The following is a 6,580-nucleotide window of genomic DNA, read 5'->3' on the forward strand; positions in this document are numbered from 1 at the left end:
TATATTCATATTGAGGTTTCAAGACCCTCCAAACTAGATTTCCTTCACACTTCTATTTTGGGGGTAGGAAGGGTGAAGACCCTTGCCTATAAAACCTGAAACCGGACCCTTGAGAGTTAGATGTCACTGTGTCCACTACAGAGTGCACTCTGCCCCAGGAGCACACACGCCAATCACATGTTGGAGCAATGAGTCCGAGGGTGTTCGGCTGCTATTCCCATGAGTCCGTCCCTGGCTTGGAGTCAGAAACACAAGCTCCAGGAAAGAGTGGAGGATCATGGGATCTGCACATACAGGTTCCCTTCCAGGGTTACGTAATCCATACCCAGACTCCACAATCACAGTTGTTTTCTTTTTTCAGTTCAACAAACTTAGGCGTATTCCTATTTCTGCACTTCCATTTTTAATGGAACAATTGAAATGATACACATATTCCTAGACTTCACTGCAAAAGAAGCATTTGCATCGGTTTTATTAATTCATGGACTGAAAAACCATATACGTGGTTTTATAGCTCCTTAGATGAGACATAGAGTGGAGAGTTGATATTTCCCTGGCATCCAAGGCCTGACAAGCAAGTCCCCTGGTTCTGATATCTCTATTTGATCATCTCTATTTGAAGAGACAGAGGGGGCAGGGTGTTTAAAGAGCACAGGTTCTAAAGAGAAAAGCAGCTTTATTTGTTATCACTGTGAGATGTCTGGTAAGTTATTTCACCTCTTAGATAGATACTCAGCTGCTAGTTGAAGACAATAAGACTGAACTGTGCTACGTGTTGAGATGATGGTATAGTAAAAATACCTGCATGTAGTGACAGTCAGAAAGTATTGTCCCAAATGCTGACGATGTTATCCTAGCCCATTCATTAAATATAATATAAAAAAAATTTTAATGCCATGTATTAGAGAACAAGCATAAGCCCTAATGTGTACTTAACACTGTTAGGTACACTACATTTTAAAACTATAAATTGCATGAATAACTCTTTACAACTCAACATTAGAAAGATCAATAGACTGATTTCTTCCAAGAAGACAGCCAACAAACACACAAAGAGATGATTGACATAAGTTATTAGTTAGCAAGGAAATAAAAAAAAACCCACAAGATTTCATTCCCACTGCAGCCCATTGCTGGCAAATTGATTCTTACTTCTAGAAGCCCGAGATGATATAGCATAGAACTGTTGCAGAAGGAATTTGGGCTCTAATTAAAAATTTAAAACTTTTTAGTGTGAATTGGGTGAAGGTTTACAGAACTGATCATACGTTTTAAATTCAATAATTCCTACACATTTTGGTTTTCATCTCATTGACTACAGTGCTAGAATGAATTATCATTTATCCCACTTCTCTGTTTTCTGTTTCCACTCCTTTCCTAATACTTCTTTGTTTTGGGTGAAAGCTGCCATTGTGATCTCAAACAGCTGATTGTTCTAAAGTGTGTATACCTTGCTAGTATAAATATTTTCTTCATAGACCTATCTATTGTTTGGCTGAAAAGTGAGCCGCAGGCATGGATGGGAGCGGGCAAAGGGGGAGGTTAATTCAGTTTCAGACATGAAGAGAAACTAAGGGCCGTAGTCTTGTGGGTTCCACCAGTCTCTATCTGATAAGTAAGCCTGGTCTCTCTCTCTCTCTCTCTCTTTCAATAGTTTTATTGGCACATAATTTATATACCATACAATTGAATAGTTCAATCATATCAAGGGGAATTGTACAATCCGTACCACATCTATCTTAGAGTCTGATCTCTTTTATAATTTTAAGTTTCATTCCACATTTTGCCCCTTCTCTATCTGGAGCCACCTAATATGATCCCTTTCAGAGCCCTGGTAGTGATAACGGGGCATCATTACTTCTTCTCGTCATGGAGATTGACATTGTGTAGTCCATCGGCCCATGGGACTATGTTGCTGTGTCTTTAGTTCACCACCCTTCTTTTCTTTGGACAGGGAGGAACCAAGAGCTACACCTTAGATGACCAGTCACAAACCATTGAGACCGCAGCACTACTTACCAAAGTCCGATGTACAGCATTGTCTTCCTGGACTGTGTTATGCTAGTTGACCTTAGTATCACCCAAGACTATGGTCTTGAGCCCCTAGACCAGGGGTCCTCAAACTTTTTAAACAGGGGGCCAGTTCACTGTCCCTCAGACCCGTTGGAGGGCCGGACTATAGTTTAAAAAAAAACAACTATGAACAAATTCCTATGCACACTGTACATAGCTTATTTTGAAGTAAAAAACAAACGGGGAAAAAACACCCGGCGGGCCGGATAAATGTCCTTGGTGGGCCGCATGTGGCCCACGGGCCGTACTTTGAGGACCCCTGCCCTAGACCAAGTGAGCCATTCCCTCCAGGTGGTTTGTTATGTCTGGTAGGTTTTCATCACTTTGCCCCCACTATGCTCTACCACATTCATAAATTGAGTTACAACAAAGGTAAATACAAAGGTACAAATATCCCCTGTCAAATCTATATCTATTCTGGGCATATTCCCACTCTCCCTATCACACCTGTTTAGCCTACATGTCTATCTAAGCATTTACTTGGAGATCATCATTATGGCAGGATTGGTATATAGTAGTATTTTTCCATTACGTTTAATGTTTGCACTTCTCCAAGTGTCTCCCTTAGTGCCCATTATTATTATTTTGCCAATCTCCCTCTTATTGTATTATTGTTAGGCTATAATTTTTATTTACGTATATACTCGAGTATAAGCTGACACGAATATCAGCCGAAGCACCTACTTTTACCACAAAAACGGCATAAAAAACGTGCTTCAAAACTCGGCTTACACACAAGTATGTACAGTAAGTTAATCACCAGACCTTTCTTCTGCAGTGCCACTGAGGAGGTTTAATCTCCAACCGTTTCAGGTTAGTAATTGAATCCAATTGTTTGCACCTTCCAGTGACCTTTCACACTCACTATGATAGCTATAGGCTCCCTCTGAGTCAGAATCCACTCAATGGTAGTGTTGTCTGTTTGCTTGCCTTTAAGTTGGCTATAATTAAAGAAGACAACTGGTGGCATAGTCATTACACATTGGGCTGATAAACTGCAAGGTTAGCAGTTCAAGAACACTAGCTCCTTCTTGGGAGAACGATGGGGTGTTCTACTCCCGTAAAGAGTTGCAGGATTAAAAAAAAAAAAGAGTTGCAGGCTTGGGCACTCACAGGGGCAGTTCTACCCTGTCGTATATGGTAACTATGAGTCTCAATGACACTGAGTTGGTTTTATGTGACAGTGAAGATATGGACAAATTGACCCTTTCACGTGTAGAAGCCAGTCCACAACAGAATGGGTCCTAAGGATCCTAAGCCAGCCCACAACTGGATGGGTCCTAAAGGACGGTTGTGGAACTGAAGGGGATAAATAAAAAGACAGACAAGAGTTTTGGGGTGCTCACCTTCTCCATGTAGCCAGGTCTGAGAGGGAGAAAGAGAGAATGTCAGAGGGGGTACCCCTCAAAAAACAAAATTACATTGGGCAGAGCAGAGCTTTCATAGTACACTTTTTCCCCGCTAGATGAGCATCAAACAACTCGTTCTAAGTTAGTGCACCCAGTGGTGTCACCTGGAAAGGTTCTCACTGGTCACAGTGAATTTTTTTGTAAAAGCAATTTCCCTTGAACCTTCTCTTTTGAGATGGCTGATTTAAGAGAACAGCGTGCAACTGTGAAATTTTGTTTCCTGCTTGGGAAAAATGCTGCAGAAATTGTGATGTTGAACACAGCTTATAAGGAAGCACTATGGGAAAAACTCAAGTGTATAACTGGTTTTCTCATTTCAAAAAAGGTGAATGATGATTGATGACAAATCTCTTGTTTGTCAACTTCCTGAACTGATGAAATGTTGACCCATAGGGCATTTGGAGTTGGTTTCACCAGGTCAGACTGTTAAACAAGCTTTCTATTTAGAGATTCTGAAAAGACTGCATAACAGTGTGCAACCAAAAAATTAGGTTCTTTTTGTGGCGGAAGGGCGACTGGTTTTGCAATGCACCTGTTCACACAGCCATCTCAGTGTGCCAGTTTTGGGCAAAAAAATGACATGTTTCTTTTGCCCTGCGTACCTTATTCACCTGACCTTGATCCATGTGACTTCTTTTTGTTTATGTGAATGCCAAGGGACAGGAAAGGACAGCGATTTGATGATGTAGAAGAGGTGAAGAAAAAAAATGAGGGAGGTGCTGTCAGCCATCCAAACACATGAGTTTTAAAAATGTCACAGGGATCTACATATAACCTCCTCTCTGGGGGACGGGCAGCAGAGGGGTAGGTGAAGGGAGACACCGGGCAGTGTAATATAAGATATAATAATAATTTATAAATTGTTAAGGTTCATGGGGGAGGGTGGAGGGAGGGGGAAAAAGGAAAATGAACTGATTCCGGGAACCCAAGAGGAAAGCGAATTTTGGGAATAATGAGGGCAACAAATGCATAGGTGTGCTTTACACAATTGATCTATATATGGTGATGAATTATATGAGCCCCAATAAATTGATTTAAAAAAATGTCCAAGAATGGAATCGCAGATTTGACAAATGTGTTAAGTGTAATGGAGAGTACTTTGAAGGTGATAAGGTTGTTTTGTAAAGCAATTTAAATACATAGCTTTGAAATTTGGTTTTGGGGGGAATCCCCCCTCATATTCTTTAACTAACTTATATAGTCCCCACTCTCCACTCCCCAACTACAGACACCTACCTGTGTAACAAGGTGGGCAGTATCTTAACCTTAGCGGTCCCTGAGCTCAAAAGGGGAAATAACCTCACACCAGTGCTGGGGGCAGGTCAAGAGGAATTGATTTCCCTCTGAGCGGAGGAGAACAATAGCACATGTCTGCTCCTATAGCTAACGCTGCCAGCCACACAGTAATCGCCATGTGTTTGTAAGAGGCGTCCTTTAGGTAGCACTCTAATGGAAGGATATTGTGGGGATGATTTTTAATTAGGAGAATGTGACTGGGGCTCTTCTCCAACTCATAAATGTGAATGCCTCCTCCACCCAGAACCCTGACCTCCCAGGCTTCTTTAATCATGAGCACAGAGAATTTGTCCATATACACTCTCTTCCCAGTTCTCAGTTGCCCACACTCATGTACTGCTGATGGGAATGTAAAAATGGTGTAGCCAATTCAGAATACTCTGGCAGCGCACTTTGAAACTTCCCTCCTCCATTTAAACCCAAGAGAAATAAAAGCATATAAACACACTGAAGCATCATGTTTATACAGCATGTTTAGAGCAGCATTATCTATAATGGCCCAAAAGTGGGAATAACTTAACTGTCAGCTGATGAATTACTAAATAAGAGTGGTACATCCACAACATGAAGCCTGATTTGACCACAAAAAGAAATAAAGCAGGTTCTGTGCTCAGCAGGCATGAACCTTGCAAACATTGTGCTGAGTGAAAGAAGTCAGTTACAGAAGAGCACAGTTTATATGATTCCATTTATATATAAAGTGCGCAGAATAGGCCCCTTTGTAGAAACAAGTAGACCCATGACTGCTTAGAACTGGATGGTGGGGGTGGAGCAGGACAGTGGGGATGGCTGCTCTGTAGGGGTCTCTTTCAGCAGTAACATTCCAGAATTAAGTGTTGCTTGCATTTACAAATCCTCTAAACATCACTGAATTGTACATGTTAAATAGCTACATTGCATGGCATGTGAATTATATATCAACAAACCTGTCATTAAAAGACAAAACTGTCAAACAAGGTCCTTACCTCTGTGAGTGTTCTGGTCTAGGTAGAGCAACCAGTGAACAGCAGAAGTCACTATGGAATGAATGATATGTGATGATAGATGTTGCAGACACTGGGAGAAGGAGATAAAGGAGAACAACATAGACCCAGAAAACTTACTAGATACGGTGTGATTGAAGTGGCACCTTGAAATGTGAGTCTAACGTAAATCTTTTCTCTGGGGTGTTAGAATGCCTTAAATTTCCCTCAGTACCAAGTTCTCTCTGTTGCCTCTAGGCTCTTGTAACGGCTGTCCCCTCTACCTGAAATACACTCCTCCACTCCGCTCCCCTCCTGGAGCTCACTCCAGTCTGTCTCCCAGCAGCTCCGCCTGCTCCTTGGCTTAGAACCTGCCGCAGCCTGTGCCAGCGCTCAGCCAAGGCAGGATGGTCTTGCTCTACTTGGACTGCCCTTGTTGAGGTGGCTGGTCGCTCAGCTAAATCAGGGATTTCCTGTTAGTTACTTGGTCCTATGGGGGAGTGTGGGGGGGGGGGGGGGGGAGGCATTTAAGAACTAGAGGAAAGTTATATGTTTCATCGTTGCTACCCTGCACCCTGGCTCTCTACTCCCATAAAGGGTGACAGTCTTGGAAACCCACTGGGGCATATAGGATTTCTGAGACTGTAAATCTTTACATATAGCAGATAAGCCTCATCTTTCTCCCATGGAGGGGCTAGTCCAGCCCTGTGGTCTGCAGCCCAATATTTATCTCACAGTGTCTCCAGGGCTCCTAACATTAAAAAGGATTTATGACGTGGGTCCCTATAGAATAAGGTGACCAGATTTTAACATTGGTAAAACAGGACACCATTGACCGGG

Source organism: Echinops telfairi, unplaced genomic scaffold (genome assembly GCF_000313985.2).
Source record: "Echinops telfairi isolate 266 unplaced genomic scaffold, ASM31398v2 ScPeMD7_5;HRSCAF=22, whole genome shotgun sequence".
In the NCBI taxonomy this organism is placed as follows: domain Eukaryota; kingdom Metazoa; phylum Chordata; class Mammalia; order Afrosoricida; family Tenrecidae; genus Echinops; species Echinops telfairi.